Source organism: Nanorana parkeri, unplaced genomic scaffold, assembly GCF_000935625.1.
Source record: "Nanorana parkeri isolate BGI_ZX_2015 unplaced genomic scaffold, ASM93562v1 scaffold113, whole genome shotgun sequence".
Lineage (NCBI taxonomy): Eukaryota > Metazoa > Chordata > Amphibia > Anura > Dicroglossidae > Nanorana > Nanorana parkeri.
In genome coordinates, this window is record NW_017306381.1 from 1399553 (window position 1) to 1412335 (window position 12783).

Here is a 12783-nt window from a genome sequence, read left to right on the forward strand (position 1 = left end):
CTAAACAATGGTGGTGGGGGGGTGCACCATTGTTTAGTGCTCCTGCAATCCAGCACAGTCTGCCCAGTCAATAGTTTAGTACCTGTTCCCTTACCTGCAAACATGCAAAAATGAGAATGTATATATAGACACATGTACAGATAGATTTTATTGAGAATACATTTTCATTATCATGCTCACATATCCCTTCTAATATTCATAATTAGAACAGGAAATTATGTCACTCCCCGTTTACCACCCCATTATATTTACATATCCTTAATGGTTCAATTTCCTGGTCACCGTCTTCCTGTTCGGTCTTCTGTATTGTCTCTTTAATCCACGGCAGATAATTCTTCACTTAGGTGTACATTCCGAAATCACCACATTTAAAGCCCCAGGAGACAATGCCGCCAATATAGAGTTTTTCATCTTTAACTTCATCCGACACATATCTGAACATGAGCGGACCCCCAGAATCACCTTGACAGCTGTCCTTACCATCTCCACCGGCACACATCATGTTTTCGGTAAAGACTTGGTCGGTGTTTACCGACTTCTTGCACTCTTCGGTTTTGCGGACAGGAACAAGGGCGTACCGCAGTTTTCTGGTTCTTAGTCTGTTGAAGTAATCGCTTGTCTTTCCCCAGCCCGCCACATACCCGACTTCATTGACAGCTGGGGAAGAATCCTCCATATTTTCTGGCAGACATACTGGAGAGATACAGGGGCCCATTTCCACTTTACGGCTCAGCTGGACGAGGGCGATGTCGTTGTCATAATTCTTTCTGACTGCACTGTCTTGTATAATCCAGTCGGGGTGGAGAATGACCTTCTTGGCGTCAAGTTCAATTGCTATACGATGGGTTCACCGGCAAGTAGTTTGGGTTGGGGAATGTCTTGGACCACCTGGGCAGCTGTGAGGACCCATTGATCAGATATGAGTGATCCCCCTCCTATGTTTTCTGAGGCTAAATGTACGACCCACGGGAAGTACCCGCTCTGTGCCTCAGAACCGCCATTCCATATATTCTGGAATGAAGCTCCAGGGTGGTTTTGCCACAGACTGCAAACAAAAAGCAAACAAGTATTAAAGTATATCTACAGGCAAAATCTTTTTTCTTAAGTTTTGGATAGAATGGGGTGGGGTTAGGCCTTCTATCAAGTTTTTATTGCTGATTGAGTCCCCACTGGACTAGTGTCAGAAAATGAGGGGGAAACCAAAATTTTAGAGTTGTCCCCAGAAGAAAAGGTGAAGGGTAAATGAGGACAGATGTTCAGGATGGGGATGCTCCTAACTTTGAGAGCGCTCCACTAACTTCCTTTTGCATCTCTGGGACAGGTAGTGCAGGGAATCATCATCAATGGTCAACACAGACAGCAAAATAAATAGCTCGATAGGGGTTTTTACCCTCAAAATTTTTTAGCTATACATTTACTTTAAAGTAGAACTCTGGGCATATTAAAAATTAACCCTTGCAGTGCGGCTTCCCCCGAAATTTGCAAGGTTTAAGTGCTTGTTTTGGTCTAGGGTCTAAAATAAAAAAGATATAGTCACCTGACCCTCAGTCCCATCTGGCTGCCAGACCGGTCCCTCACAGCCTCTTCTCCCCCCGGGCTCCCATAGTTTAAGTACTGCTGATGTCCTCACATCCAGTACCAGTCTACTGACCTGCACTGGACGTAAGAACGCCGAGATACATTGCACAGCTGGAGCAGAGCGGGAGGAAGGTGATGGTCACCACTGCAGCACCGAGGATCAGGTGAGCATATCTTTTTTATTTTAGACCCTAGACAAAAAAACAGCATTTAAACCTTGCAGTGCTTTAGGATTCCCCATTAAGAGGTTGGCCATGAAAAAACATAAAACAGACATGAAACTTGTCTACTAGACTTTTCTCTGGTGCTCTGGCAGTTATGGCGGGACTGAAGAATTTTTGAAGACTCTCAAAAAAAATCAAATATGTTTAATCGGTAGTCTGATCTAATCATGTCTAGAAGTGGCGAATTTCGTCATACTGAGGGGACATCAAGGTTTCCTAAATAGTTTTGGGGTGCCCAGACCTTATAACTGTCCAGACATCCCAACTCTCCCGGACGTTCCGGGAGTCTTCTGCTATTACATTTTCTCACGGAAAGGTTTACTCTGCTTTATCTAGCAGAGTAAACTTTCCTGCGATCTCGTGTTTTTTTTCTGACGTCGAGAACGCCGACCTCCGTCAGCTGTTGCATCCGCCCACTGCTGCTGTCAATCAGCAGAGGTGGACCTGAAGTTCTCCATCAGGTCCTCTTCTAGTGATTGACAGCAGTAGTGGGCGGGTGCAATAGCCAGCTTGCTATTGGATATGGCAAATTGAAACAGCCAATAGCAATCTAGCCCCCCAAGGGGGGCAGAGAGCATCTCCCTGAAATGAGAAGCGTACCTCGCTTAAATTGCTTTTTTCAGGTTGTTGGGATCCCTGACTGTCACACTCCCGACTCATCAACATATTAGACCTTGTTCCCACCTAGACATTTTGACGCTCAAAGCTAAGCGACAAAATATGGGAAACTCAGTGTGACAAAACACGCGACAAAACCTTCAGGTGTGAACAGGGGCCATAGAAATGATTCCTTGTATGGAGCATTTTTTCATGCTTACCTTTGAGCGACAAAATGCCTAGGTGTGAACGGGGACTTAATGAATTTTTTTTAGACAAAACCTGTTTTCGCTATATACCTTATTTTAGACCCAGTGAATATAGGGTCTCTGTGCTTCTTTAGCAATGCAGGCAGATCATGGCTGGTGGGAGGGGCCAGCTGGGTGCTGTACACAGTTTCCAGAAGACATCACAGCACCCTCAGAACCCTCAGCCCTGACACAAACAGTGGGCTGGATCATGGGAGAAGTTATGCAAATTGCACAATGCCTTGGTGCGTCTGGAATTGCGGGTGTTCCTAGGCAGGCTGCATTTGCAAGCAGACCACCATAGGTAATGCCCGCATGTGATGCTTAGTCTCTATCATTGAAAAAACTGAAATCCAATAAATGAAAGGGGGTGAACCAGGGACAGTCAAATTGGTTAAGAAAGAGCTAGATGATCCTGGACATCCTCCAGCCAGAAAATGAGGCGGGCTCTATCTGACTAGCTGGAGCTTCTAATGCACATTGTGAGAAGCTCACAGTGGGCAGTGATATCAGAGTAACCAGAAGAGGAGCCGATACAACTGCACAAGACTAAAGGGAAGGCCGGAGGTCAGCTTTTGGTGACAGTTGCCACAACAGATATTTTTAAAAAGACGTAGGAATAAATACCACCAGAGATTGACACAGAAAGTAATACATTCACCTGGTTTACACTCGGGAGGATAACTTTGCCCTTTACTATTTACCCAAAGTCCATGGAAAGAGCAGTAATAGGTCTCTGCAAAACCAGGAAAATACAACATACAGTCGGGTCAATACAAAGTTGAACATTGATGAAGTATTGTTAGCTTAGATTTGTACAAAACATATTGGAGTTAAAGTTATATAATGAATATAGACTAACGGTACAAACTGCAAGCTTTGACTTGAGGATATTCACCCAACTGGGTGAATGGTTTGGACATTACAACACATTTTATATGTAATTTCTAAGTATTTGGACAATTGACTGAAGTTGCTCCATGGCCAGGTGTGGCAGTTCTATCATCATCCCTTTTAGATTGTAAGCCCTCATGGGCAGGGCCCTCCTTACCATCTTGTCTTGAATTGTATTGTGATTGTAATGTCTTCCTATAATGTAAAGCACTGCGCAAACTGTTGGGGCTATATACATCCTGTACAATAATAATAATAATAATAATAATAATTTCATTAACAATAAACCACTTCAGGACCATAGAACATACCTGTACCTGGACATCCTTGTCTTAAAGTGGTTATTAGTGAAGAGGTTAGGCCTGGTGCAAATCCAGTTTGTCTGAGTTTGCCCAAAGCCCACTCAAAACTCTGACAGCCACCCCCTCCTTCCGGCCCAATCAGTTACATGGAGTTGCATTCCCCCCTCACAGCTATATGTCACAAAGGGGTGGGTAATGCCCACGCTGCAACTGTGGCCACTGAATGGGTCAGGAAAAAGGGCTGGCGGTCAAAGTTTTGGGGCTTGGGTGAACTCAAGCGAAATAGGATCAAACCAGGGGCATCCCGAGGCCGGGCGTCACCCGGAGTGGATACCGGGTGACACCCCGCCGTGATGTCATCTCGCATGCATGGACATCTTTGTGATACCTGCCGGCGGCCATCTTGGTGATGGACGCTGGCAGAGAGAGGAGGGGACGTTCACCCGGCGGGATAAGGTATGCCGCCGGGTCCCCTCCTCTCCCCTGCAACTGTTGGGCTCTCAGTCCATGACCATGGTTGACAATTGTGGTTCTCCCACCAAATAAAATTAGAGCCATGGAGTTGTGGTATCCCCGCAGGTCACTTCGAAAAGTTTTCAAAATCTAAAAGGGGCATTAAATCAGAATTACCCAAAAGAGGTAACAGAATTAATCATCAATTAGCTTCTGGGAACGGCAGAAGAGAGTGCCCCCCATTGCGTAAGTCTTCTCCCTGTCTACCACCTCCATGGTATAACAATATATTCGATGAGTTACCAACCTTCTGGGTTACCCACAGCAGCACATGAGAAGAATGTACAATGTATGAGGGCTCTCTGTGTGTTGTGTTTAGGGTTACAGACATCACCGCTGTCATCCAAGTTCAAACTGACTTCTAATGTTAATAAAAATGCAATATGGGAGTTGGAGAATTATTCCAGAGCTCACCTTCTCCAGACAGGGTATAATATTCTGTGTTGCAGTTGTATTTGGCTTCTGACTGATAAGTGGTTAATCCAAATGTAACGTCACCATAGTTGATCTTCTGAGGATCCCCACAGTCCACAGTCGGAGAAGAGATCCCAGAGTCCACAGCTGGAGAAGAGACAGAGCAGAAAATAATTACATCCCAGCTTCCCCAGAAGGTTGTAGGTAGAGGGTGGTGACGAGGCTTGTTGTGTCCCTTTTTTTCTCAAGCCTGGGTTTTTATTGCAAATGTATTTGTTGCCAGAACGTTCACAAGAAGGAGAAATATATTGGCATGTAATAACATAACACAAGTACAACAAAGTCAGTGGTGCCTAACCATACTTTTAGGGAAGGACTGGGAACATTTGAATTGCAAGGTAAGTGCAACCAACTGGCCCTTTCATGGTAGGGAGTAGGGACAGTTTTCTGGGGGCTAAACGGACAGCACAACCCTAATGGCCTGTGTGGACCGGGTTGGATGTGCAATTTGCATATTCATGCTTTATATGCCAAAACAGGGACTGTAAATGATACATTGTAAATGAGGAAGTAGGTTATGAACTGAACAAGATGACTGCTGACCTGTGAAAATATATGGACTAACCTAGATAAAATACCATGTCATCATCACAAATTATCTTCATTATTCAGCTTCGTTAAATAAATAAATAATAAATAAGTGTTTCCACCCATCTTTGTGTGTCCCAGTTCCTACTGTTACATTCCGAGTAATATAAAATGAATACAAATCCAGGAGGGATCATGGAAGCTCCTCATAATGGACACAGCAGGTGTGCAGACAGGAACTCATCGTAGGGATGGTAGGAGCCCTTCACAATGGATATGGCAGGTGTGCAGAGCAGGGAACTCAGTGCAGGCATGGTGGAAGCCCTTCATAATGGGCACAGCAGGTGTGCAGAGCAGGGAACTCAATGCAGAGATAGTGGTAGCCTCTCATAATCAGCACAGCAGGTGTGCAGTCCCAGGAACTCAGCTGATGGATGGTGGGAGCCCCTCATAATGGGCACACAGGTGTACAGACCCAGGAACTCAGCAAAGAGATCTAATCAATAGAGTCCCCATGGGATAGAAGAGAATGTCAAGGTGTTGACACTCCCGCATCTACCAAAAATAAAAATAACAGTTATTAAAAGTTTCTTTAAGAAAATTCTGAACATCACTGTTATAAGACATACCTTTGCAAGATTTCTTGTCACTCTGTAGTGTGTACCCTGGGAGGCAGGAGCAGAGGTATCCCCCTATATAGTTGTGGCAGTATTGCTGACATGGTGGTGAACCTTTATGAACTCGGAAAGCACACTCGTCATTATCTAAGGAGAAATAACACACAATCCAGGATGAGAAATATAATGACATAGATGAAAAGACAAAGTGGCCCTGGAGGATTAACCTAGATGCCATCATGAGAACTAATTGTTCCTTAAAGTGCCTCTGTCACCACAGGGTCATCTCTACCCAAAAGGTCACCTATAAAAGAAGATATAGATATACTTACCTTTCTGGTGGCCACCACATCTCCGCTCCCCATCTGCTGCAAGTATTCAACCAATGGATGAGCTGAATATTTGTTCCCCACTGTCCTTAGTGAGATACAACCAGAGTAAGGAACCAAAGCAGGCCAACAGGGTAGCAAGTATTCGGCAAACCTGGAAGTGTAGAGTACTTGCCGAGGAGGGGAGTGGAGAAGTGGTGGCTTTCTAATACAAGGGCCTCCAGAAAGGTACGTATACCAATGCTTCTTTTAAAAATGACCTTTTGGGTAAAAGTGACCCTGTGTGGTGACAGGATTACTGCAAAGTGTGCTGAGCCTCTAATATACAATGGAGCAACCTAGATCGACTTGTTGTATATGCCTTTAGATAACTTCTGGAATATAACTGCAGCCCTGAAATGCAGAAACCTGAATTATGGAATTAGCACATTTGATCTATTGCCTCCTTCTTCCTGCCCCTTACTATTGACCACTCAGTGTGAGGGATCCCAGCTCCTACCCCTTACTTCTGGGCCCACATGGTAATGTCCATCTCACTGACCGATAGCAAGGCATGGGAGGCAGGAGGACATGGGTTAGAGCATAATTTTGGAGCTGAAATTGCACTTTGAATGACTGAGTCCTCCAGGTTTTGGTTAAGACCGAGCCATATTCTGGAATGTGACTGTTGGCCATTTTTATCACACAGCAAGATGTTATTAGTCTTTCCCCTCCCTTCCTTCCGCCGTTTGTATTTCATCAAAGAATTAGATTTCCTCTAGTTGTCTCTACCTACCCACTGCCTGGTAGTAAGCTTGAAAGCCTGAGTAAAGGTTGGCAGAGCTGTTCTTCTCATTGGAAAAAGTAGTGTAACTGTTTAAAACATTTTTAAAAAATAATCCTTGCTTGTTGTTATACTGGTAACGATATCCACTGACGATCCACTGACGATACGTCTCTATACCCTATTGGTTTGAGTACCTGTTATGTCTAAATACTCAATCAAAATTATTTAAAAAAAAACACATTTTTACCTATACCTTGTAAACTAGTTAACATGTATGAAATATGTACTGTATGTAGGGATGCACCGCTACCAGTTCTGATACCAGTGCCGATACTTGGCATTTTCATGAGAACTACCAGGGTTGCAGCTGGAACCGGGCTCTGGCGCTCCACCACTGTCCTGAAATAATTGGTCTGTATTAGGGATGTCCCGATAGCGATGCTAGCATCGGAATCGGGACATCCCTAGTCTGTATTGTTTTAGAAAAACTGTCACATGACAATAAACAAAAATGTATCAGTACTCGTATCTGTGAGGACTTGGGCAGGTATCAGTACTTGTACAAAATGGTATCGGTGCATCACTTTATTTATATTTATATAAACAAAATCCTACATTATAACAGAGATGTACCAATCCCGGGAGCTCCGTGTGCTGCTTACAAATGACAGCTGCCTCCTAACTTTTGAATTTTTCTCTAGTCTAGTCTTGGAGCTGGAAAAGCATCTGTACTTGTACTTGTACCGAGTACGCTACTCGGTATCGGTCTATCGATCTATCTATCAATCTATTGGTATCGGTCTATCGATCTATCTATCAATCTATTGTATGTACATGAAAGTAACCATATGCACTTATATTTACTTATTATCTATGCTTTAGTCCTTTCTGAGCAACTAATCCAGAACGATTTTGCAGATCAGGACTTGGCTACATGATTGTCCAATATCAGAATCTCAGAAAGCCCGAGATATCCAGGCATACAGCATTTTCAGAGAGGGGGCACCCTACAGATTCATCTCAGTTTAGGCATCTATAACATGAAAGTGCAAAGTGTTTCCAACAGACCGATTATTTGCCTCAAGGCAGATTCCCCATGTTTGTGCGTATGTCAATGTGCCACAGAAAAAACCTGCTGCCCTTTGCACCACAGCTAGTCACAGATTGATCTGATAATTAGCAGTTTGTGAATCGGCCTGCTCATACTGTAAATGTGGGGCTTATTATCATTACTGAATTTGGATACTGGCAAACCTGAGACGGAAGACCTATTATTATTCCTTGCTGTGCTTTATGGGGCTCCGATATTGTCACAAAGTCACGGCTACATCCATCAGACACTTGAAGGTTAAACACCAGGAACTTCAGAGAAATGTGGTATCCGTCAGGGACAGCAATACTCCAGGTGGTGTGCTTTTCGGCTGGATACAGCTTGGGGACATTAGGGGACGTGATGAATCCATAGTGGGGTGAATGGGATGAACAGGAGGTGACACCCCCAAGAAGCAGAAGCACCGAGAGGAACCTGAACAACAAAACAAAGCCATATGGGAACGTACAGAGGGTTAGTACATATGTGATTTTTATTTACTATATATAGTCATTCCATAACATATACAAAGACTAAAGGGTCAAATAATACATGTTTTCACCCAAGATTCACACGACTTTTACCCATGATATACACAATTGAATCTAAATGAAAAGGTGTATAAATCTTGGGTGAACGTTGTGCAAACCTGAGTGAAGACATTCATAGATGGACTCCTATCTCTTACAGGTGTCATGTTCCATATTGTATAATCATAACAATATATTTAGTCATTCCATTTCTATCAGGCTTCACCTGTAACTAAAATACCAGTTTTGAGTTAAGAGACTTTTTAAAAGGACTCTATCGCTTCTTCAAAGTAATCCAAGCAGCTGTACTCCATAGTAGAAGAGGCTGAATATTCACCTTTCTGGTGGACGATGAGCAAAAGCTTCACTCTCCCGGAGAGCTATCCGCATCGGTACTCTCTGACACCTCCTGATGTGACAGATAGTGTGCCCCCTGCTGGGTGCTGTGGATTCTCCCGCCAGCCACTACATCACTACAGGACTCAGCGTCTATAGGGAAAAACCAAAGTGCTCAGCAGGGGACACGCTATTCAACTTTCTTTCCAGTGGCAAATGGTCACCAGGACAAAAAAACGGGTGAATCTTTCCAACAGGTACACAGACGGCAAAAAAATCCAACAGGCATGTTAATACCTGCCCAACTGTATACTAAGAAAAAAGTTTTGGCTATAGATATTCTTATATACTCTGGACCTGCACCACCAGAATTCTGGGATTGGTAAACCACCGGAAACTAAAATTTAATTGAAAGCCGTAATATACAACCCACACCCTACCTTCAGCCCCCTCCTCCCCGCCCCCCCAACCTTTTACCCCATTTCCACCGTTTCCCTCTAAACTACAAAACGTACCCTGCCATGCTATTAAATATCTTCTATGCCCATTCCTACATCTTCTGTAGGTGATATTAATATACATGATGCTTTTTATATGCGGTTATATACCACTACCCATAAGAAATGTGTCAGTATTGTGAATCTGTTGTACCTATATTTGGGTCATGGATTATTTTCTTGTTCCAAGGTTCCATAATTCCAAGATTTCTTGACTCTTTGTATTTTACAATATGTAAACACTGCTATGAATATGAGTCATATTTTCACCCTACCCCAACCCAGGTATTGGTATCTTCCATTGCTTATCTTAAAGCAGTAAAGACTTTGCAATAGAAACCCACCAGGAGCAGAATCTGCATGGCAATTCTAGGCACGAGTTCCCATCTACTGCTTCAAAACAAACCGGCAGGTTTATGTAGACATCTACACAAACTAGGGTTGCCACCCGTCCGGTTTTCACCCGGACAGCCCGGTTTTGGAGTCTTATGTCCGGGTGTCCAGCCAGCGGGCACCCGGAGACAAGACACTCAGTTCCAACACCGGCGCTTTAAATTTTCTGACAAATGCGGCTGCCAAGGTCCTCGGCAAGCACGATCTCGGGCAGCCGCATCGGCCTGAAACCGGACCTTTCTCTGAGCTAAGGGCAGCCTGTGCCTGTTTACAGGTGCCTGCAGCTATGAGGAAGATCCAGGTTTCAGGCAGATGCAGCCTCCCGGTATCACACTCTCCGGGGACCTCCGGCATCCGCATCTGTGATTGCTCCTCCTTCTCCTCCGGCTTCCTGACACCGTGCTGCCCGCCTGCGGACCACTGATGAGATACCTTAGCCCAGACAGCCCTGAGAGTCGCACAGCCCACCTGAGAGTCACACCATCCACCTGAGTGTCGCACAGCCCACACAAGAGTCTCACAGGCCACTGGCCCACCTGGAGACATCGAGGAGCAAACCCAGAACAACACAGTGTATGCAGCTTCATATTATTTTGAATTGCTGTATAATGTATTGTTGAGATTTGTAGTCCTCCTATAGCCGGTCTCCTTACTGCCTCCCCTTGCTGCCTTTCCTCGCTCTCTCCTCTATATTCTTTTAAAAAAAAGAAACAATTGCCGCGCACGGTGCTAGAGTGTTCGGGTTTCACTTGAAGGAAAGGTGCTAACCCTAACACAATGCTTTGTCTCAGTGATGGAAGGCATGTAGAAGGGTTAGAACATCCCATGTTGTTATTCACAAGGCACATAGACACAAATTGGACTTCTCTCCTTGAATTTCAGAGCAGCACAGCTCAGACTTTTAGAATCGATCCTGCTGGACTCCACGTATCTGAGTTTTACACAACTGTGCCCTCGTGGTTTGTCTTTTTGTTGTTGTCCGGTTGTTATTGCTGTCTTTGTCCCTGTTGGGGTGATTGCACTACATACATGAGTTAAGATCTCCCATGCGTGGACCCAAAGAGCGATACAATCTCACCCAGGATTCACACATTATACCAGGTAAATGAAATGTAAACAAAAGTGTATCTTGGGTGAAAGTTGATTAAATCTTTGGGAAAAACATTTATAAATAGACCCCTCAGTGTACATGGAAATCCTGTGATCATTAGACTGTAAACTCCTCTGCTGGTCAGGTAATAATGTGAATGGTTGTATGTACTCCATACTCTGCATGATATGTTGGCGCCATATAAATATGGAAAACAAATTTGTGAAAATGGAGGAAATTTGCAGATTTTATACTTACATCCTGTCCTCTCTTTGACTATGTGAGTTAGGTCCCAAGAAGTGAACGGCTCTGGAGCAAACAGCAGATTTAGCAGGTGGGAGGAGGAGAACAAGAGGGGGCAGAAGGGCATTAATGTACACAAAGTTCTGATACCAGAAACAGTGCCTGTCCCATGCTGCCCTCCACTGTTTGGATAAGAAATGACATGTGTGAACAGAAACATTACTATAATATGTAAAGAAGAATTCTCACAAAAAAAATGAAACTCTTAGTTAATCCTCCAGGGGACCAAGTGAATTTAGCACTTGGTTCCCATCAAATCCGTCCTGAGTTTGCTAAGCAGCGTGGTCGGACAGTTTACCCACCACTGTCCGACCAGGCTGCTAGCAAGGAGACAGAATTTTGAGTGACAGCACTAGTCTAAAGGAAGCAGGGGCCGCTCTGGAGACCAATGCTGACATTGACATTAGATCATACAGCCTGTGGGCTGTGCGTCTATCTGTGGCTGCATGTAAATACCCAGCCCCAACAGATAACAGTGAAACATTGTTTAGCTCTGCAGGGCTGTGTGATCCATCTGTTGGGGCTGTGCATGTTTATCAGCAGCTGTAGATAGACACAGAGCCCTGCAGGATTCAGTGATCTTTGACTAATATGAATGAATGATCAGGGATGCGGTGCTCCGTGATAGAGCTGCCAGTGCTCTGTATATTTTCTTGCAGTTGGTAACTCTATCACACAGCCCAGCAGCGCATAGAAAGAAGCCGAGGGGCATTTTTCTCCCACTGACCAATAATGCCAAGCATTTTTCTCTCGCTGCCTCTTTTCACAAAGACTGGCATTTTTTGGGTCCGCAGCATATACTGTTTGGCAGGGGCATTGCTGAAATTGTAAAAGACTGTGGGCTCCTATGGGTACCCTATGGAGAACAATCATATAGTATGCTTAGCGGCATAGCTTAAAGAGGCATAGTTAAATAAAACCCAAGTCTACTCATATGCATGGCACACATATGCGGAAGGCCTTGCATCAAAAAAAATATACATTAATTGCTTAATATACTGTCGGAGGGTTCCTTACAGGCTGTAATCGACAATCTGTCCCCACTGACACAGATCGCTACAGCCTGTAAGGAGAAACCACTGACAGTCTGTGAGGCTGCAGCGGGGAGAGCCCCTGTCCCAGCAGATAACTGTGTGATAACCGTCCCGGGCAAAGTTATCTGCTGGGACAGGGATTCCATTTCTCTTGCCTTGCGCTAGCGCTGGGACTGCTGCCACTGTTAGCGGGGGGGGCACACGGGGGGCAAGTGATAACCTAGGGGGGGGGGGAATTGCCCCCCCTTGCCCCCCTGTAGCGACGCCACTGGTTAGGAGTATGTAATGCACAGAGTGCCAGGTTTAGGAGTACAGAACACTCAGAGTCCAGAGGTCAGGAGTAAGTAGTGCACAGAGTGCCAGGTTTAGGAGTACATAACACACAAAATACAGAGGTCAGGAGTATGTAATGTGCCGAGTGCCAGGTTTAGGAGTACAGA

The 12783-nt window shown here is 44.6% G+C and overlaps 1 pseudogene; it reads right to left on the reverse strand.

Moving 5' to 3' along the window:
* Positions 1–279: 279 nt before the first annotated feature.
* Positions 280–9080, reverse strand: LOC108784382 (annotated as a pseudogene).
* Between the last annotated feature and the right edge of the window lie 3703 nt (positions 9081–12783).